The sequence below is a fragment of the Lissotriton vulgaris genome, chromosome 4_1, assembly GCF_964263255.1.
Source record: "Lissotriton vulgaris chromosome 4_1, aLisVul1.2, whole genome shotgun sequence".
NCBI lineage: Eukaryota > Metazoa > Chordata > Amphibia > Caudata > Salamandridae > Lissotriton > Lissotriton vulgaris.
In genome coordinates this window covers 684,003,451-684,025,915 of record NC_141691.1, presented here as the reverse complement: position 1 = coordinate 684,025,915, position 22,465 = coordinate 684,003,451, and the positions used below count along the sequence as shown (strand labels likewise).

General features: G+C 47.0%; 1 protein-coding gene across 3 annotated transcripts in view; it reads left to right on the top strand.

The window, feature by feature from the left end:
* Window positions 1-22,465, top strand: part of FIGNL1 (fidgetin like 1) — a 51,703-nt gene that overhangs the window by 3,862 nt on the left and 25,376 nt on the right. The window contains exon 2 of one of the 3 annotated variants that reach the window (XM_086964967.1): window positions 5,431-5,557. The exons of the other annotated variants lie outside the window; for them this stretch is intronic. The gene's annotated coding sequence lies outside the window, so the exon portion shown is untranslated. The remainder of the gene's footprint in view (window positions 1-5,430; window positions 5,558-22,465) is intronic. 3 annotated transcript variants of the gene reach the window in all.

The following is a 22,465-nucleotide window of genomic DNA, read 5'->3' as shown; positions in this document are numbered from 1 at the left end:
CAGGTGCGTCTGGATTCTTGGAGTACAGTGGTGAACCAGGTGGCCTTCCTGGGGCACTGTCTGTCGGGGTTGCATAGCAGTGCAAGCTCGTCTGCGCAGTTGGAGATCCATCTGTGGAGTTCTTTGGCTGCAAGGTTGGCGTCGTTTGAGGTGGTGGGGGCATCGTTGTTGAGGGTGGAGTTGTGCTCCTCCTCAGTGACTTGGCTCTTTTCTTAGTGGAGTGCGGGGTGCAGGTCTGGGTGGCGTGGGTTTGTTGACGAGGAATGTACCAGTGATGGTCAGGCCAAGGCGGTTGTGTGGTGTGGCTGAAGCGGATGTTGTTTCCTCCTGCGAAGATGGGGTCGAGGGTGTGTCCTGCCTTGTGGGTAGGCGTGGTGACGAGCTGTTTCAGTCCGATGTTGGTGAGGTTGTCCAGGAGGGTGGCGGAATTGGGGGTTGCTGGGGTTGTGGAGGTGGAAGTTCAGGTCTCCGATGAGTATGTAGTCCGTGGAGGCGATGGCACGGGGGGCAATGAGGTCAGTGATGGCAGTGGCGAACGAGCCGCGAAGTCCGGGGGATTTGTAGGCGACGGTGCTTCGAAGTGTGGTTCCAGGGCTGATCTGGACCTGGAAGTGAAGGTGTTCAGTTGTGGATATAGTCACTAGTGGTGGAGGTGGAGAGTCAGAGGGAATTCTTGTGTGCGATGGGGAGTCCTCCTCCAATGGGTGGTTGGGGCTGTCCTTCCTCCGGATCTTGTATCTGTCAGGGATGGCGTGGCGCTGTCGGAGCTGAGGAGGCGCTGTTCCAGGTTTCCTTGAAGAACGCAACGTCTGGATTGAGGGTGTCAAGGAGGTCCCAGATCTCTATGCCGTGTCTGTGGAGGGAGGGTATGCTCAGACGTGAGTCCCTTGCTCACTTGGCCACTGGATTCAAGATAGCCTGGCTGATGAGGATTATGAATCCGAAACCAGTCCCAGGATGCTCGTTTCCGTTCCAGGGAAGACATGGCTTGGCAGTTCGGGCTGGACTGTTCCCATGAGGCACAGGGTCAGACTGATTTGCATACGGCCATGTCTGAACTGGGGTGGCTGAGTGAGCTAAAGAATGGTGATGGATTAAACCCAGATCAGTTGACTGGGGGTGAGTGTTTGGTTTGCTCAAACGCTCCGTCCATCATCCCCCTTTTGTATCGCTTTGTTCGCTCTAAGTTGGCAGGGTATGCTCAGACGTGAGTCCCTTGCTCACTTGGCCACTGGATTCAAGATAGCCTGGCAGATGAGGATTATGAATCCGAAACCGGTCCCAGGATGCTTGTTTCCGGTCCAGGGAAGACATGGCTTGGCAGTTCGGGCTGGACTGTTCCCATGAGGCACAGTGTCAGACTGATTTGCATACGGCCATGACTGAACTGGGGTGGCTGAGTGAGCTAAAGAATGGTGATGGATTAAACCCAGATCAGTTGACTGGGGGTGAGTGTTTGATTTGCTCAAACGCTCCGTCCATCATCCCCCTTTTGTATCACTGTGTCTGTGGAGGGAGCGCACGTTGATGAGGATGCACTTCAGTGCTTTGGTGGTGTTGGCATTCGAAGTGGGGCAGTACCCATGGATGTGCGGAGGGTGGTGAAGGTTTGGCTGCAGTGACGGCAGGAGAACTGTCCGTGGGTGGTGTTCGTTGTGGACAGCTGACAGTTGTTCCTTCCGGGGTTGAGTGCGAGGAGGGTAGCAGAATCGTAGTGATGGGTGGGCAGAGGAACTGATAGGGAGCTGTAAAATTTGCAAAGAGATTCAGTGTTTAAGATAAAAACAAGTCCTATAAAAATTGAAATTTTACTAATATGCAAACAAACAGTACAGAGGGCAAACTCAGCTGATGACACCCTTGCATTATTTCTCAAAAAGGATAAATCTTTGTCACCATGAAGCTTCAAGTGACTCCCATCAAAATCAATCCACATTCTGACTACCAAGTGGCCTTTGGATTTGCTGATTAACCAATTGCATACCTTTACATTTCTTTCAGATAGCAGACACCCTTGCAAGAAGGCTTGTTTTTTCTACTATCAGCCTCTTCCTTGTCTTCACAGTTCAGGCGAACCCCCACCTTTCCTTTCAGCCACATGGTCAGCATTATTGGTTCTGGGGCCATTGTTGTTCAACAAGAAGTATTGGAACGATCATGATAAAATTAAGATAAGATTGGGAATGTCGTTCCCAGTAGATCTGTCCACTTGAGCCAGTGGGCGTCTGAATGTTTGCAAACCACCTTCCCACTAGCAGCATCCATTTTATTTATGAGAATGGGCCAGAAAAGCTAATGTTTCCCCCTCTTATTTGAAGGACACCTTCACACCATCAAACCTTTTGTTAACTGCAAATGAGAAGCACTTTTGTGCTTGGAAGCTAGAAACAAACACCAGCAGGAAACAAATGTGTATCAATGACAAATTAATACTTAAAAAAGCTAGCCCAGCATATTTAGTTTTCCAGCTAAATGCAGTTTAAACATAAATTGACCAGGATCCATATGTGCATTTAAAAATATTGTCACTTTCAAACATTTCTGAGTTCAGTTAACTTTGATAAGTGGAAACAATGCATTTGATTTATGAAAAGTAAAACTTAAAATGTGTTCTTTTCTCATTTCTGTGTGAGTAAGCAAATGTGTTGTTTTTGTTCAATAGGTCCTTGATTTAAGTCAGATTATTATAAGGACATACAATCTCTTTTGTGTCATCACTTCCTATGATGTCGTTGAGAATTGTATATGATAACTTGTCTCCCCGCTATTTTCATCAGAACAAGTGTTGTGTAGCAACCGCCTTTGGTTTAACTCCTTCGCTGCGTTGCTATTTCGTCGCAGCGCTAAGGAGGGCGGGGGGGGGGGGGGGCGCGCACGTTCACACGCTGGTGACGGAACCGCTCCGTCACCAGCCTCGGATGAGCTGTGCTCATGACAGAGCGGTTCCGTCATGGCCCCGCCCGCTCAATAGAACGCGCAGCGCAGATGCGAAATCAGCGCCGCTCAGGCACGTCGGGCGGGCCATGACGGAACCGCTCCGTCATCAGCACAGCGCCACCGCGGCTGATGACGGAGCGGTTCCGTCATCAGCATCGATGTGGTTAAGTTAATGAACTTACTCTGGAATGTCCAGTGCCCTTTTGCGATGCTAGAAAATGAAATTGTTAGGTTAGAAAAACAGAGTGAGAGGTGTGGACCCCATTGCGATGTCAGTAAGCTCATTTCTAATGTCAGGGAGGCATTATGTGATGTTACAAATCCCCGTTTACTGGTGCCAAACATGCAGCACTGTTATGAAGCCTGTTTGTGATGGTAGAATTACTTGCTGTCATGCTAGCAAATCCTTTTGTGTTCCTTGAAAGCTCTATTGTATTAGCAGACAGTTCTATTCTGGTGTTACGATCCCCATTCTAAAGTCAGAAATGCTTGTGTTTATGTCACGAAGCCCCAGTGTAATATCATGGTATACTATTGTCGGGAAGATCCAATGATCCAAAGTGATCTTTCAGAACCCTTATTGTACAAGTGCAAATTTGTATTAGAACATTGGAATGTTGAGAGTTCCATCGAGCATAATATTGTGCTCCGGGTTTATAACGGCATGTATAAGTCTTTTGCGCCAACATTCCAAATTCTGTCTTTCTGCATTTGTAATTTAGAGCATTCTACCCTCATCGTGTGGAATGTTCTTATAGTCCTTTAGCCTTGGGGTATACCTGTTGTTAAAGGGCCCCCCCCTCGTTATAGGTATGCGACTCGGTCTCCTATAACTGGCTCAGGGCCTTTAGCAACTGGTATAGCCCTCAGAAGCGCGCTATAAGGCTAGATTATGTCATCAGGCCTTATTGTTGTCATCTCTTATGTGATTCATAAAGCCTTGTGACGTATAAACGCCTGATTTAGATGGAATTAAGTAGTCTTATGCTATTATAAGCCCTATTGTGATGTGAAAAAGACCTATTGTGAAGTCAGAGCGCTGTTTCTTAGTAGGAAGGCATATTGTGATGTCTGAAAGACCTTTGATAGCTGAATCCCATTGCTGTGTCGTAAAACCATGTTGTTATATTAAGAAACCCTTTTGTGATGTCAGATTAAAAAAAAAACCTTGATGTCATGGACTTCTTTTGTGTTGTTAGTGGTTTCAAGTTCCGTATTGTGAAGTCTGAAATCCAAATTTTGCTGTTAGTTTTAGTGTCTCTGATGTTCATCTCTCATGCTCGAATTCAGTAAAACGTAGCTGCTTGACTAAAGCTGAGATGCCTGTTTGGTTATGTCTGCAAGTGTTATTTGTATAGCGCAAACCTAGGAATTAAACAATTACGTTTATGGTGCAATATTTATCCCAGGTAATATTGATTCTGACATACAAATATAATTTCACAAGAACCCACATGGAATACAATTCAGATCCATAGAAATGATCATGTGGCTTTGATCGATATGACATTTAATTACATTTGTTTACTGTGGCCATCCTTAGCGCCTTTAACACAGGGCCAATAAGTTCAGAAGTATCATTATGATGTCCCTAATAAATCAGGTGGCTCTTGCATTCCTATAAAAGTGGCAGCTTTCTTTCTAAATCTTTGGGGTTGGCAAAAGTGACGGCAAATGGTCCTTAGACTTGCTGGTACCTGTCTCTCCGGAGGTGCAGTACTTAATCTTCAATGTATTTGCTCCAGTTCTTTACTTTGCCTGCAGAGATGCTGTGTAATAGATCTTCTTCTAAAATAATTTTGTATACGGTTGCCTGTTAAATGCAAATGATTTCCATAATTTGTTATCTCCACTAGTGCTACTGCACTCTGAGTTATTATTTTCTTTGATATACAATAATGTCCATCAATATCCCATCCACGAGAACAACCTAGACCTGCAGTAGTTCACCCCATTTTAAGAACCCGTCATAATCTCAGACTTGTGAAACAAGCCATTTTCTTCATATATCTCATCAATGGCTGCAGTATTAGAGATCGTCCATTATGCACTGCCAAGTGCACTATGAGATCAATATGAAGGTCACAGCAACATTTGTCATACGAAGGGCACAATGGGAGGGCAAGAGCAGAGCCGGTCACTCACTAAACATTGTACTGAAGGAGAATACTGGAGAAGGAAGGGCGAGGTGTGGGCTAATCTCACTCTGAATTCAGTAAGCAAAACACAAATATTTAGAGTAGAGAATAGTGGATAGTAGTAAAAAGTATTTGATTTGGGGAGGGGGTCATGGAACAAGTGACATGTGGGATGAGTGATGAAAGATTATCCATCGTTGTGGATGTGGGATGAGAGTTCTACAGCAAGTTGGGGGAAAACATAAATAATCATCTCTAGTTTTTTTGGTTAAAATCAAGTGCTTTATATCAAAGTTTGCTATTTATAGATGCTATTATAACAGTTGTCACAATTGCACTCTTTTATGCTACTCAGTTTACTGATTTCGGAAAGATGGAAGATTGAGTTGGTGTTACAGGGATTCAAACTTGTGACCTGCAGATTCCTAGATGTCAGCTGCACACGCTGTATTTACTGGGCCATCTTGGAGATAAGAAATAAAGTGAGTGAACAAAGGGTACAGGGTCCCGGTAATGAGGTTGGCTGTACAACAAAGCAATGCAATGGATTGCCAGGAGGGGATGTGTAATGGCAGGGAACAGTTATGGATCTCTTGAGTAGGATGTTAACAGGAGAGGTCTGGAGTGAAGGTTAGCTGACTGGTGAGAAACAGCAGAGCAGTACGGCATTACACAAAGAACGAGTGTTGCTGTAGACGAATGCATGAAACAGGAAATGGCTGTGAATTGATGAAATGAGTGGCAACGAGGAGATGCGTGACAGGTGGGAGTTAGTAACAAGTGGCTGAAGGTAATAGTTAATTTGGAGTACAGGAGGTCAAGCCGATGAGTGACCCAAAGAGTAGTGGGTAGCAGTAGACAGCAAGTTGGGACAGGTGGAAGATGCACGGAGGTGGAAAATGGGAGCGGCACCGTACAGGTGACGGGAAAGGCCTAAAGATCCTTAACATTATCGGTCGCAGAAGGTGTAAGTGAGAGGAGGGAACTGGCAAGATGGCCATTATTATGGCTGACAGTAAGGAACGGGAATGACAGAAGAGCAGTGAGTTTTTGGCAACAGTAGGTTACATTGCCATGACATTTCTTGGTCTCATGGAACAGATTTTGCAATACAATCTGAAATTGGTAGTGTTGCAGGCAAATTGGCAGTCTACAGCCTAAATCTGTAGAATTGCCAAGCATGCTATTGGGAATAGGGTTAAGCTTTGCTATTCAGAGCATAATGTGCGGTTCTCACTCTCCTGTGGGCTATAGGTGAACCGGAATTGACTATTCGAAGTTGAAATTTACAGTAATCTGCTTTACACTGCTGAAACGCGGGTTTCCGAAGCCAGCACTGTATCAGGGATTGCCAAGAAGCAGCATTTCTTTCTCTAACTTACTTCATTGATGGTGCACAGACACAATGCAACAGTGGGAAAACATGGTGACTACAATGTAGAAATGTATTCAACTCTTGAATTTATTAGTACATTTAATTGTATTTTTAATTGCTCCCTAGATGTTGGCAATATAATGATGTAGACAGAACAAGCATGCATAGAATAGGCTGTGGCTTTAGGTAATGGAATGTTTTATCAAACTTAATTTATTTCTGTTGGTCTTGATGGTTTGGAGATTTGAAAATGGCAGTTACTCAAATTCTGCAATATTGTGAAAAAGGAGGGTTTGCTATTTGTTATTAGAGCAACGTTTTGTACAAACCGACTGAAGAAAGTACATCATCGATTGCTTATATTTGCAGCTGTGTACATGTAAGTAACACCAGTCAGTTTAACCAAACTGAAACATTGTTTATCGTTTATCGTTTTTAGGACCCAACTGCATTTGCTGCATGGGCAATATCAAAGGCTTTCCGTGATCATTGTTTAAGTGTGCCAATCCAACCCATTCATTTAGTTAATCCAAGACTGTAACTACCATAATGCACATATTTGTTGAATGAAACCCTAGGACTTGAAGTGCGATGTCTCTGTGGCAGCCAACGTCTTGCCCTGTACTCATCATCTGTACAGCTTCTTCTCTCCATCATTATCACCCTTATCCATACAGAGCACTCCATTGTTTAATCAGAACTGCTTTATCCTTAAACCTCACACCCTCTGTGTTCTTTGTCATCCCACAGCACACTCCCTGGATCTCTCAAACTCATTTCCAATTAACGACTTACCATCCACTGATATCACTGAGGCATTTTCAGACTACTCTGGCACATCCAAGTGACACCGACTCTCACTGTGCTGGTTATTCAGACCACCTTACACCTTATAGCAGCACCCACTTCACTCACTTAAACGATTACTCACTTCCCAGCTCTAAAGCCAGTCGACCAGACACTTGACCCTGCTCAGTCAGTCACATGTGTACACTTAGCATCCACTCACAACTCTTGCTTACTATTTATCACTCCTAATACGACTCACAATTCACTTTCAATACCACCTAATCACTCACAGCTCAGCTTCTGGCAGCACAGCAACATCTCTCACACCAGCACCCACCCCTTACAGATGCAGGTTTTCATGTTAATCACTCACCATAACTGTGTACAGCACCTCTCAATCCTACTCCCAATCTCATATTTTACAATATAGACCACTCCTCAAAAGACTTGTTCGCCCTAAACCATTCATATCACCACACTATATATTCACTCAGCCTTTGGACCACAGCTCAGCCATCCACATGCTTATTGCACAACCCATCCGCTGGGTATGACTTGCATAACACATTTGAAATAGTCATCACTCAACTCAATCATTGACCTTATTACTCAACATTGTAGTACTTATTTACAGACTGTACAATTATCGCTTTGAACATTCCACTTGGCTTGACAAAATACTTCAGCAACTTGTGACCCTGCTCCACAACATATTGCATCAAACTGATAATGTGGAAAAAGATGCAGAAGCAGGATGAATTCTCGTAGCGTGTTTATTATGGAGACGAGTCTACTCAGTATAAAGGTCCAGTATAGAATAATCGTTAAACGTTCCCTCTCTGCCCACAACCCTCCAACCACCCATTCAAAAGATAACAGCTGGCGCATAAGACACGAGACCGACATGAGCCATGACGTACAGTTCCATGTTCGTGTCTGGCGCGCACCGCAAGACTTGCAACAATGTACCCAGCAGATAATACCCCCCACTAATTGTTTACATCATTTACTCTGCATCGTCCTGTTACCTCTTGTAACTCCAACACACATACCACCAGCAGCGTCACTCACCTCCTCATCTGTTCACCCTTGGCACCTTATTTCATCTATTTGGTTTCAGTGGTTTCTCAATATGGTTTTAACAAATTTTATTTCCAAGTAGACTGAGGCAAGGAAGCCTGCCGCCTGGGCTCCAAATTGGATTTTACTTTTCCTCGTTATTTGCTTTACTAATGTCCTCGAGGTGTGTAGTCTACCGTTTCTCTGCTGAAAGCTCGGCCACGCCTGTCTCTTCATGGCAGGCTATTTCTTATTTCCAGTCACCTGAACATGCCAAAGATAAAGGAGTGGTGTGGCTCACTGGTTAGAGGCGGCAGACCCGTAAGCAGAGAACGGCCCGGGACCAGGGTTCAATACCCGACGCGGCGGGGTCGTGGATCAGGGTCAAACGGACTCGATAATTCTCGCCTCGGTGCCTACTCTAACCAGGGAACACACTCGGCAACTCTGGGCATTAAGCTTGCCTCATCTCTACAACGGCCCCCCACAGACGCCTGGTTTCACCTTGGAGATACCCAGAAAGAGACCATCTCACAGGGAAAACCAGGACGGGTTCCCCAGCGGTCTTCAGCGCCAGGATACTCCTTGGAGTCACAGTGCGCTTTACAAGTACACGCACATTTACATTTACATAAGACAATCAGACCGCAACCAGCGCCACACCCCGGTCACTTTTGCTTCATAGACCCGCTACTGCTATACAGCTGATGATCCATTACATCCATTACCTTGACACCCCACACAGCCTATTGTTTGAACCACATCCTGCTGCTTTTTCAGATTGTCTACCTGCTTACCCAGTCCCAAGATATATATGCTGGCTATACCACTTACTCCTTTGCATTACACTTAACAACCCCATCACCCCTGCCTTACATTGTGCTTAAAGGCCTGTTCCTTCCTAAATATCAGGCAGACATCTTTGACTCCAGCAGCAACAGCATTCAATCTCAACAATTCTGTGACAATGTAGTACTATGAGTAAATCCAGAAGATTCCATTTAGTTTTCTTCATTTACTCTGTCTTATCGGTAGCCTGCCCACTTCCCTGAGTTGCTTAGACAGGCTCCTGACTTCCAGATTTCTTTCCACTTACTGTTTTCAGAAACATGCGTGCCTCCATGAAATTGAAATCCCCTTTTAACTGTGCCCCCCCCCCCCCCACACATTTTCGCTTTCATTTCTGATTTTAACAGCCACAGTCTTCAGAAGATTGAAGCAGGCTATTGGGGTACCCTTATTAACAAGCATTTGCAATGCAATAGGTCTCGCATTAGGAAAGTTTGAGCTATTGGTAATGTAAATGACAATGTTTTTATTTATGTGTTGGTTTTGAAAATAGCCAAATTAATAGCTTTGTCATTTACAATGCCAATAGCCATAAATTTCGCAAATGTGACACCTATAGCATTTGTAATGCAATATGTGTTGTATTTACGTGACTTAGATGTATTGATATTACAATTAACAATGGCTTTTATTTTTTAAAAATAAGTAATAATTAAATAAAAGTTATTGTAATTTATAATGGCAATAGCTTAAACTTTTGTAAATAACTTTTGTGAAGATTATGTTCAGTGTATTTTATTGTGACGAAAATCCAAGAACAGAAGTGAAATATTAACATCTTTTTGCGACATTTGTAATAAAGCTTGAAACATTGAGAGGACATATTTGAACCAGTTCTTGAATGGTTGCACAGATTAATGCTTTGGTGGCGACGAGTGATGCGGTGGCGTTCAGTGATGCTGTGGGAGCGCATAGTGATGTTTTGGTGCCCCTGAGTGATGCTGTGGTGGTGCTGAGTGATGCTGTGGTGATGCAATAGATAGTGAGTGCGATAGATAGATAGAGGGAGTGCGATAGATAGAGGGAGTGCGATAGATAGAGGGAGTGCGATAGATAGAGGGAGTGCGATAGATAGAGGGAGTGCGACAGATAGAGGGAGTGCGACAGATAGAGGGAGTGCGACAGATAGAGGGAGTGCGACAGATAGAGGGAGTGCGACAGATAGAGGGAGTGCGACAGATAGAGGGAGTGCGACAGATAGAGGGAGTGCGACAGATAGAGGGAGTGCGACAGATAGAGGGAGTGCGACAGATAGAGGGAGTGCGACGGATAGAGGGAGTGCGACGGATAGAGGGAGGGCGGGCGACGGATAGAGGGAGGGCGGGCGACGGATAGAGGGAGGGCGGGCGACGGATAGAGGGAGGGCGGGCGACGGATAGAGGGAGGGCGGGCGACGGATAGACAGAGGGCGGGCGACGGATAGACAGAGGGCGGGCGACGGATAGACAGAGGGCGGGCGACGGATAGACAGAGGGAGGGCGACGGATAGACAGAGGGAGGGCGACGGATAGATAGAGTGAGGGCGATAGACAGAGGGCGATAGACAGAGGGCGACAGATAGAGGGCAATTGATAAGAGTGAGGGCAATAGACAGAGTGAGGGCGATAGAGTAATTATGTGGCGTGTAATTATGTGGCGCGTAATTATGTGGCACTGAGTGGTATTTGGAGTGTATGTTGCGTTGAGCGCAGTATAACGATGTAGAATATAATTGTGTGGCACTGAGTGGAATTTGGAGTGTATGGTGCATTGAGTGCAGTGTATTTATATGGCGTGTAATTATGTGGCACTGAGTGGTATTTAGAGTGTATGTTGCGTTGAGCGCAGTGTAATTATGTAGCATATAATAATGTGACACTGACTGGAATTGTGTGAGTGTATGTTGTATTCAGTAGAGTGTAATTGTGTGGCGTGTAGTTATGTGGCACTGAGTGGTATTGTTTGGCGTGTATGTTGCATTGAGTGCAGTGTAATTATGTGGCGTGTAAGTATGTGGCACTGAGTGGTATTTGGAGCGTATGTTGCATTGAGTGCTGTGTAATAATGTGGTGTGTAACTATGTGGACCTGAGTGGTATTTGGAGGGGATGTTGCATTGAGTAGAGTGTAATTATGTGGCACTGAGTGGTATTATGGGGAGTGTATGTTGTATTCAGTAGAGTGTAATTATGTGGTGTGTAATTATGTGGCACTGAGTGGCATTTGGAGTGTATGTTGCATTGAGTGAGGGTGAGGGGGTGTGAAGTTGAGGGTGAGTGGGGGTGTGAGGGAGGGGTGGTGAGGGTGACTGAGGGGTGTGAGGGTGAGGGGTGTGAGGGTGAGGGGTGTGAGGGGTGAGGGGTGTGAGGGGTGAGGGGTGAGGGGTGTGAGGGGTGTGAGGGGTGTGAGGGTGAGGGGTGTGAGGGTGAGGGGTGTGAGGGTGAGGGGTGTGAGGGTGAGGGGTGTGAGGGTGAGGGGTGTGAGGGTGAGGGGTGTGAGGGTGAGGGGGGTGAGGGGTGTGAGGGTGAGGGGGGTGAGGGTGAGGGGTGTGAGGGTGAGGGGGGTGAGGGTGTGAGGGTGAGGGGTGTGAGGGTGAGGGGGTGAGGGTGAGTGAGGGGTGTGAGGGGTGAGGGTGAGTGAGGGGTGTGAGGGGTGAGGGAGGGTGAGGGTGAGTGGGTGTGTGAGGGAGTGTGAGGGTGAGTGAGGGGGTGTGAGGGTGACTGAGGGTGTGTGAGGGTGAGGGGATGAGGGTAAGGGTGTGAGAGGGGGGTGAGGGTGACTGAGGGTGTGTGAGGGTGAGGGTGTGTGAGGGTGAGGGTGTGTGAGGGTGAGGGTGTGTGAGGGTGAGGGTGTGTGAGGGTGAGGGTGTGTGAGGGTGAGGGTGGGTGAGGGTGTGTGAGGGTGAGGGTGTGTGAGGGTGAGGGTGTGTGAGGGCGAGGGTGTGTGAGGGTGAGGGTGTGAGGGTGAGGGTGAGGGTGTGTGAGGGTGAGGGTGAGGGTGTGTGAGGGTGAGGGTGTGTGAGGGTGAGGGTGTGTGAGGGTGAGGGTGTGTGAGGGTGAGGGTGTGTGAGGGTGAGGGTGTGTGAGGGTGAGGGTGAGGGTGTGTGAGGGTGAGGGTGTGTGAGGGTGAGGGTGTGTGAGGGTGAGGGTGTGTGAGGGTGAGGGTGTGTGAGGGTGAGGGTGTGTGAGGGTGAGGGTGAGGGTGTGTGAGGGTGAGGGTGTGTGAGGGTGAGGGTGAGGGTGTGTGAGGGTGAGGGTGAGGGTGTGTGAGGGTGAGGGTGTGTGAGGGTGAGGGTGTGTGAGGGTGAGGGTGTGTGAGGGTGAGGGTGTGTGAGGGTGAGGGTGTGTGAGGGTGAGGGTGTGTGAGGGTGAGGGTGTGTGAGGATGAGGGGGTGAGGGTTTGAGTGAGGGTAAATGAGGGTGTGTGGGTGTGTTAGGATGAGGGGGTGAGGGTTTGAGTGTGAGGGTAAATGAGGGTGTGTGGGTGTTTGAGGGGGTGTGAAGGTGTGTGAGGGTGAGTGAGGGGGTGTGAGAGTGAGAGGGTGAGGGTGAGGGGGGGGTGAGGGTGAGGGGGTGTGAGGGTGACAGGGTGTGTGAGGGGGAGTGAGGGTGAGAGGGTTGTGAGGGGGGTGAGGGTGTGTGAGGATGAGGGGGTGAGGGTGTGGGGTGTGAGGGGGTGAGGGGTGTGAGGGGGTGAGGGGTGTGAGGGTGGGTGAGGGTGAGTGGATGTGAAGGTGTGTGATGGTGAGGAGGGGTGACCAGAGCCAGACAGAGGCCACTGGAGACAGTCAGAGAGCAGCCTAGACAGACAGAGGGCGGGAGCAGCGACAGAGCGAGGTCACTGAAGACAGTCAAAGAGCAGCCTAAGTGTGGCAGAGAGAGAGACCGGGTCACGTCACTGGAGACAGCCAGAGAGCAGGCGAGATGCAGAGAAAGGGAAACAGCAGCAGGGTCAGCGAGAGGGATGGAGGATTTCAAGGACAGAGGGCAGCAGAGAGAGAGCGGGAGATGCAGAGACAGACGACAGGGAGGTGAACGGGGGAGGAGAGCAGAGACAGAGATAGACCAGAAAGAGAATTTTGCAGAAAGAGAACAATTTCAACGTAACGGGATGCTTTAGCACAGAGAAATATTTATGAATTTTTTCAATCTGTAGATTTAATATCATTCTATATACCGATAAATTTAGTATATGAAAAGCAGAATAGATTCTGGTGTGGTCACTGACATAATCTGCACAATTAATCCGGAGCTGAAGGGAAATAGAAGACTACACGAAGGAAGGGCGCAATGCCACTATAAGTGTGATTATGTCAGCTATGCCAGCAACATTAGCACATTCCTCAAAGTTGTGAAAAAGTGGCAGTCTCGATTCATTCTGTTTAGGGCTCTGGGAAACGTTCGCTGTAATCTTGAAGGATGTGTATGGAATCTGTGAAAGAACGAGAAACGGCCTGGCGGCCGTAAAAGTGAAAGTGCGGCCGGCCGTGAATAATTAGGGGAGGAGAAATGCCAGAGGGCAGAGCGCACGCTGGGGAAAGCTGTGGGAGGAAAGCAGATGGCTTTGATGTGCACGCGCTTTTCACGGGCACTGCGTGAAATCGCCCGATAGTTAAGCTCTGGTTAAGCCCCAATATCTCTCGCCAGCAATGTGCAAGCTCATTAGCAGGCGAGCCCTAAAAATATTTCTGTATAATCTAGAATGTTCGCAAACTACTGTTCAATCTTTTTATTACCTTTTTATGACAAATTGCTTCAGAAATGCATTAATTTACAGTTTCCTAATTATTTGAAGGTAGACCACTATTGGATTAGATCTAGTCCGGATTTTGGGCCTTATATAGTACTGAAGCCGCACTTCTTACTGTAGTAGATAACCTTAGAACAGGGGTACTCATAGTACGGCCCGCGGGCGGCTGGCGGCCCGCGGACCTTGCACACATCATAACCAGTCTTTTAAGGTTTTTTTTTTTTAAAAGAGTGTCTGCAAACTAAGTTACAGCAGCGCGACTCAGAGACTCTGCTGCTCTGTGGGGGCCGGCCGGGCGATTCCTGCCATAGTTAGAGTGGAGCTGCAGGGGCCCTAAGAGGTGAACAACACAGCCTCATTAACATGCTAATGGTCTTTTAAAGACCTGTTAATGCGCTCGGTGCGGCTATGTGTGTGTGTGTGTGTGTGTGTGTGTGTGCTCCGAAGCTGTCTCTACCCGGGCTGACACAGAGGTAGGGTGAGATGACAGAGGGAGAGAGAGGGAGAGGGAAAGAACGGGAGACAAAGGGAAGGGAAAAGGAGACCGGGTGAGGGAGTAAGAGAGGAAGGCAGGAAGGGAAAGGGAGGGTGAGGGAGGGAAAGGGAGTGGGAGTAAGGGAGGGAAAGGGAGACCGGGTGAGGGAGTGAGAGAGGGAAAGGGTAGGAGGTAAAGGGAGGGAGGAAGGGAAAGGGAGGGGGAGGGAGGGAAAGGGAGTGACAGTGAGGGAGGGAAAGGGAGACCGGGTGAGGAAGTGAGAGAGGGAAAGGTAGACCGAGTGAGGGAGGGAAAGGGAGACTGAGGGAGTGAGGGAGGGAAAGGGAGACAAAGTGAGGGAGGGAAAGGGGGACAGAGTGAGGGAGGGAAAGGGGGACAGAGTGAGGGAAGGAAAGGGAGTGACAGATTGAGAGAGTAAGGGAGGGAAAGGGAGACTGGGTGAGGGAGTAAGAGAGGGCGGGAGGAAGGGGAAGGTGAGGGTGAGGGTGAGGGAGGGAAAGGGAGTGGGAGTAAGGGAGGGAAAGGGAGACTGGGTGAGGGAGTGAGAGAGGGAAAGGGTAGGAGGTAAAGGGAGGAAGGGTTAGGGAGGGGAGGGAGGGAAAGGGAGACCGGGTGAGGAAGTGGGAGAGGGAAAGGGAGACAGAGTGAGGGAGGGAAAGGGAGACCGAGGGAGTGAGGGAGGGAAAGGGAGACAAAGTGAGGGAGGGAAAGGGGGACAGAGTGAGGGAGGGAAAGGGAGTGACAGATTGAGAGAGTAAGGGAGGGAAAGGGAGACCGGGTGTGGAAGTAAGAGGGGGAGGGAGGAAGGGAAAGTGAGGGTGAGGGAGGGAAAGGGAGTGACAGTAAGGGAGTGAGGGAGGGAAAGGGTAGGAGGTAAAGGTAGGGAGGAAAGGAGGGGAGGGAGGTAAAGGGAGACCGGGTGAGGAAGTGAGAGAGGGAAAGGGAGACCGGGTGAGGGAGGGAAAGGGAGACGGAGTGAGGGAGGGAAAGGGAGACGGAGGGAGGGAAAGGGAGACCGAGTGAGGGAGGGAAAGGGAGACTGAGGGCGAGAGTAAGGGAGGGAAAGGGAGACAGAGCGAGGGAGGGAAAGGGAGACAGAGCGAGGGAGGGAAACAGACAGAGTGAGGGAGTGAGAGGGAAATGGATGCAGGGAAAGGGAGGGTAAGGGATGGAAGGGAAGGGAGAGAGAAAAAGGGAGTGACAGAGTGAGGGAGCGAGGGAGGGAAAGGGAGACAGAGCGAGGGAGGGAAAGGGAGACAGAGCGAGGGAGGGAAAGGGAGACAGGGAGTGAGAGAGGGAAATGGATGCAGGGAAAGGGAGGGTAAAGGATGGAAGGGAAGGGAGGGAGAGAAAGGGAGTGACCGTGAGGGAGTGAGAGAGGGAAAGGGAGACAGAGTGAGGGAGTGACAGAGGGAAATGGAGACAGAGGGAGGGGGACAGAGGGAGGGAGGGAGACAGAGAGAGAAAGAGAGCGAGAGCAAGAGAGAGAGAGATGTATGTATGCCGCGTCTGGTGGCTCAGTGAACGAAGGTGTCCGCTGCAGGGACTAGTGATCAACCTCATGGTCAGTTTTTTTTTGTGTTGCTCTAGCCCCGCCCCCTCCGACCCTGCCCCCACTGGTGCGGCCCTCAGACACAAACCACAGTGTAAATTTGGCCCTCGAGAGAAAGTTTGTGAGTACCCATGCCTTAGAATCTACTGCACCAGAGGGGTTCTCATTCAATGACTTTGATATTGGGATCTGTAAGTCTGCCCCATGGTGGCTCAGATCTTTCTCTCAGACATAACTCAGTGACTTACTTCATCCTTTCCTGTCCTCCAGTTTCAAGGTCACCTGCGGGGTCACCCAAGGCTCCTCATTAAGGCCTACTCTAATATCTACTTTTCTTCCTTCGCTGTACTGGAGAAGTCTTTTGGGTTTAACATCTGTCCTATGCTGATAAGGGGATCATGGTTTGCATCTCATAACATAGCATACACCCCAGATTGCTTCTCCACCTGCATGTCAACAATTGCAACGGGAATTAGCAATAAATGTCTCAAGTTACATAGTGACAAAGTAGAGATTCTGGTATTTCATACCCGTACCTCCAACTGGTCATCAGAATGGTGGCCCTCAGAGCTTGGCTTCAGTCTTCTACGTCATGAACTATGGTTGTGATAATTCTCTTTGATTCCAGCTTGTCTTTCTCGCTTAAGGTATATGGTTGCCTCTACGTGTCTTGCTATTCTCAGAATGCTACTTAAGATTTCCCCTAATCTCTCTTCCTCCAGTAAAACATTTATCAAGGCCTTCGTAGACTTCCATCTAGACTAAGGCAATTCTCTGTACCTGGGCCTACCACGCTATCTTAATTATTGTCTTCAGGTAGTTCAGAATGCAGCTGTCCCCGTGATCCTGAAACTACCTTGTTGTGAACCAGTGCGTCTCATCTAAAACTCCTGCACTGGCTTACTCTTTGGAAGTGCTACTTCTTCAAGGCTCTCTGTTTACACTGCAGACCCTTCCTTCACTCTGTTCGTCATAGAAAGATAATTTTCCCTTACTGTCCAACTCACTTTGTGACTGCCAACATCCTTCAGATTCTCTGCACGGAATACAGATTCAAAGATGGCTGCGCTTACTTTTATTTGACATTCTAAGAATTAAACTCCTTGGTACCTTGAAAAACATCCCCTCCATCCTCCTTTCCAGGAAGAATCTCAAAATTTGGTCTTTTCATTCTACTTAACATTACCCGCAGTCCCTATTGCTTGAATTCTCTTAGTAGAAGCATGCATATTTGTGGGCATAAGTGAGCTTTATAAATGTCATTCATTTACAACTACTTCACATTTCACACACTCCACCGCTTGGAACACAGATCATCCACTTGGAACAGCACAGTGGTCCCCTCACAAAGTATCATTTGTTCATGCCATTCACTCACCTTCAGATTGTTACAACCGCATTTACAGTCTGCACCTCTGGCTCATGTTACGGCACAAATGCAACCTGACTCTCCCACTTGATCGGGCAGTTAATCAAAACCATTAAATTCACCACTCTGCACTGACGCTTGCATCCTTTTACCATTCACAAAATCACTTTCCCCACATACTTAGCCAAAAGCCAATCATCTTGGTCATTCTACTACTCCACCACACAACACTTCCCACAGCAACTCTTATAACTTGCTCACTGTCTCAATTAACACAGACATTATCCATTTGAATGTAACCGCTCACCTTCACCTGGTTGCAGCATTTACACTAGCTACTCAATAATACCAGTCAGCAAAATGTTTCACGGGCAAAATTAGCCATAAACGCATTCCTAACCCACATCAGTAATCATCATGCATTCAACCTCACTTCTTCACACCATTCAGCACCATCTGTCCTGTTACACATTCATCATCTACATAAATAGTTGGTTGTGCCATTCAGTCTCTTGTCTTACATACATGTGCAAGTGTATTCAGACTTGCATCGCATTGGGCAGTCCTTTGCAATTGATCGCTCCCAAATCGGCAGTTACTTACACTACTCACCTTCGCCACTTACCCCACTTATTCGCTATGCCACTTCCAAAGCCCACACAACTCCTTACTTGCCAAACTCCCTCTCAACACCACTATTCCTCCTTAGCAGTTTAGAGCACTGCCCCAGAGCTATTCAGCACCACTAGTCCTCCATATCCACACACACCCCTAGAGCAGTGTTCTTCACAGCCAGTTGCAAAATCCCACACAATGTTGCTCCCATCATCCATAGCACATTCCACAGCCTTCCCAGTCGATCTCACTACTACTGGGTTGTATTTTGGATTCACATTCATCAATCCAGCAATCTGTAGATTTGTAGAGCACTTCTTGTTGCCCATTGGGGTATCTAGGTGCTGGCAGTGTCCAGTTTATTAGCTGAATAGCCACGTCTTCAGGGACTTTCGGAACTCTGGAAGAGAGGGGGAGGTCAGAAGAAGAAAGGGTAGCTTGTTCCATGTCTTTGCTGCTAGGTAGGAGAAGGCGCAACATACATATTTGCTTCATTGAATGCGGGGGGGGGGTTAAGGGTTAGAGAAAGGAAAACAGAGCGTAGGTGTCTGGTGGACTGATGGAAGTTTAGGCTTTGATTCAAGTAGCCAGGTCCGCAGATTTGTGGGGCCTTGCATACATGGGTCAGGAGCTTGAACGGACATATTTTCTGTACAGGGAACCAGTGGAGTTCCCTGAGGTAGGGTGTGAGGTGGGTTCGTCTAGGGAGATCCAGGACGAGTCTGGCAGCAGTCAGTGTTCTGTATGGTCTGTAGTCAGAGGAGGAGGTTAGCTGCAATCCCTATGTAGAGAGCGTTGGCGGAGTTCAGTTTACTGGAGATGATGGCCTTGGTGATGGTGCATCTTGAGCTTTGGGGTAGCCATTTGAATATCTTAAGAAGCATGCACGGATGAAGAAGCAGGAGGACGAGGATGCGGAGTTGACCTGAATGATCATGGTTGGCTTGTTAGCCAAATTGATGCCTTGGTTCCTAGCGTATGCAGTGGGGGTAGCAGTAGGACTGAGGTTTTATATTAAAGTACACTTTATTGGTTTTCTTGGTTTCTCAAGTCCTACATACTGTTACGTACTACATGATTGTAATAGCATACCATACATATTGTCATGTACAAACATCCGCAGTGAGCCATTGGCAAGCAATTCGTACCATTTCATGCATTATACATTACATTAGCCTTCCTTGGGTGATAACAAGGTAATAACGAGATGCTTTTGCAAGTGCATTTAATATAACTCCTCAACTTCCAATCCCTCCCATCCCCCTCTACTGGCTCTAATCTGGCTAGTATTACTATTGGCCAGTTTTGCCCTGGTTACCACAGCTTTCCATTTTGGCGTGCTTGGCGTGTGTATTGCGTGTAGTGGTGCTGGCCGTTCTTGGGTCGGAATCAAGTGGTCGGGGACCATTTTACAAGCATTTGTCTATGCATCGCTTACTGCAGGTACAAGCTCAGGTTCAAGGGCTTTAAATGCCTCCAGTATCAGATCCCATTCCATTAATATAAGGGTTTTGTGCTCACAGCTGGCCTCCTCAGTCTAATAGCCGCACTCTCTGCACTACCCCATCGCACCACTTCTCTATGCCACATATAAATTCTCGGGCCTTTGCCGATTTACACCACATAGTTATTCGTTGTTTATCTCCTGTTTCAGTTTCCTCGGCTTCCTTTGTGGCGGATGTTATGGTGGCACCTTCTTGTATTGCAGGTTTATACAAATCGCTTTTCACACAGCCTATTTTCAGCCCTGGATGCAGGGCTTTAAGTGTGCCGGGTCCTGCCGGTGCTGAGCACGGTTCCCTATCGGGCTCTCCCTTTTTGCCCTCATAATCAGAGTGAAAAAAACACCTTAACTCTGCAGCAGCGCCCCCTTCACTGCCTTTGATGCAACTTCAGTCTCATCATATCAGAACGAAGCCACAGTTGCTGCTTATTTACATTTATGTAACAAACAACCATTGACAAAGCCAATAGTCCCCTGCTATCTGCTCTCAGCTTGTATCTTATTTCTTTTCTTCCCTTTCACCTGCCCCCCCCTCCCCCTCGTCCTCACTCCTCTCCGACCTCTCACAATCATCCATCTCTCTAATTACAGACATCGCAACTAAATACACCAATGTCTCAACAATGCAAATCGGGATTGGCCTAGCTTGGCAACGTATCACCGCTTGCCAAACTCGTGCCTGTTCGCAATAGTCTATAAACGGTCACGCCTTGTGTTTTTTTTTGTTGTTGTCTTCCTACTCGGTGCCCGCAAGCACACTTACTCTTGCAGCGCTCTATTTCTAAACCCCCTCCTTCGTACCCCAGCCTTCTTGTTCTGTCATACTAAGGGTTCGCACTTCTGTTATGTACAGCAGCTATCTTTCTTCGTACCCACTTTTGACGGCATTTATGGCCATTACTATTTCGTCATTATTCTCAGTGCAAGGTACCAGGACTTGTTTAGAAAAGGGACTCCATTCCCCTTGGCCTGAGAGGAGTCACCTTCTGCCCATCACTGCAACTGCTAGTATTTTCAAAGCCAGCCCTCAAAATGTTTGCAAACCTCCTAGCCACTGGCAGCACCCCTTAATTTTTGAAAATAGAACAGGAAAGAGAATCTTTTAATCTTGTATCTGAGGAAATAGAACTTGACAATGTCAACGATTCGATCGCTTAACGAACTTCGAATGTGAGGACTTTTTATTTATCTACTGAAAGCAATGTAAACATGTCACTTCCACGTTCCGCACCTCTGTTCGAAATATTTTTCACTTTCAGCCCGTTCCGACCTAAGTACAAATTGATAAGTGTCAAAATTCTTGTGATGTGTAAAAACTAAAATTTTCTTTTCACAATATTTTGTGCTGATTAGGTACAGTACATGTGAGCCCTCCCTCTATCTATCGCCCTCCCTCTATCTATCTATCGCCCTCCCTCTATCTATCTTTCACCCTCCCTCTATCTATCTATCGCCCTCCCTCTATCTATCTATCGCCCTCCCTCTATCTATCGCCCTCCTTCTATCTATCGCCCTCCCTCTATCTATCGCAGCACCACAGCATCACTCAGGGGAACCACAACATCACTCAGGGGCACCACAACATCACTCAGGGGCACCACAACATCACTCAGGGGCACCACAACATCACTCAGGGGCACCACAACATCACTATGCGCTACCACAGCATCTCTGAACGCCACAGCATCACTCAGCGCAACCATTCAAAAACAACTGGTTCAAATATGTTCTCTCAATGTTTCAAGCCTTATTTCAAATGTCACAAAAATATGTTAATATTTCACTTCTGTTCTTGGATTTTCGTCACAATAAATTACAATGAACATAATCTTCACAAAAGTTATTTACAAAAGTTTAAGCTATTGCCATTATAAATTACAATAACTTTTATTTAAGTATTAAAAACATTAAAAGCCATTGTTATTTGTAATATCAATACATCTAAGTCACGTATATACAAAACATATTACATATACATATGCATTACAAATGCTATAGGTGTCACATTTGCAAAAGTTAAAACTATTGGCATTGTAAATGACAAAGCTATTAATTTAGGTATTTTCAAAACCAACACATAAATAAAAAATGTGTCATTTACAATACCAGTAGATCAAACTTTCCTAATGCGAGACCTATTGCATTGCAAATGATTGTTATCAACTGTATCTGATGGGGTGGTTTCTTCTGGGATGATCACTTTCTGGAATTTGTTCCACAGAATTATGTGACAGATAACGTTTCCCCAAAAACCGTGGAGAGTCTGCTGCTCAACCTTTTCCTATTCATGCATGAGCACTTTTCTTACAGCAGAATCCGAAGGAATATTATCACGCTCTCGCTTTTATAATGGCTTAAAAATCTTCCTTCTCAGGCGAGTCAGAAGTACCAGGAAAGCCTAAATTGTGTCTGTGGTGCTGATGAACCTGTCCCCCCTGAATAAAGCTGCCCAGAAATTCCTAATCATCCACGCCCTGAACAATAGAATCCTAAGGAACAGTCATTAATACAATAGTATAGGAGGTGGCGGGCGGCCCCTGGCAAACAGTGATGCCTCAACTACTCTCAATCTTTTCCTGGACCAGGCTGGTGTTCAGAGATTTAGGGGTACCCTCCGCTGTCTCCCAGTTTCACCTTTTCATTGCAGACATGGCATGTTTCCTTGCTAAACACAAGAATCCATGCCTACCTGCAATTGCTGTCCACTTTGTAGTATTTCCAGTCAAGCAAGTTTTGTATCTGCTGGAACTCTTGCAACAGAGGCTCTTTGAAATTCAAGCCTGTGGAGGCTAATACGGGGTCCAAACGGGCATGCATCATCATTTTAACTTCCTCTAAGTATATTAAAATACTTTCTAAGGTCACATCTCTATAGCAGGTTGCTTCTGTGCCACCCGGTCACTTTGACTAGCATACTCAGGAAGGCTGACAATCCAGCCCATGTTTCATAATGGTCTACTCAATAAGGCTTAATATAGTGAAACCTACTCACTGCTCGTGGCTGTAGATAGTCTTTAAAATTATAATATTAACAATCTTACCTACTCATGATAGG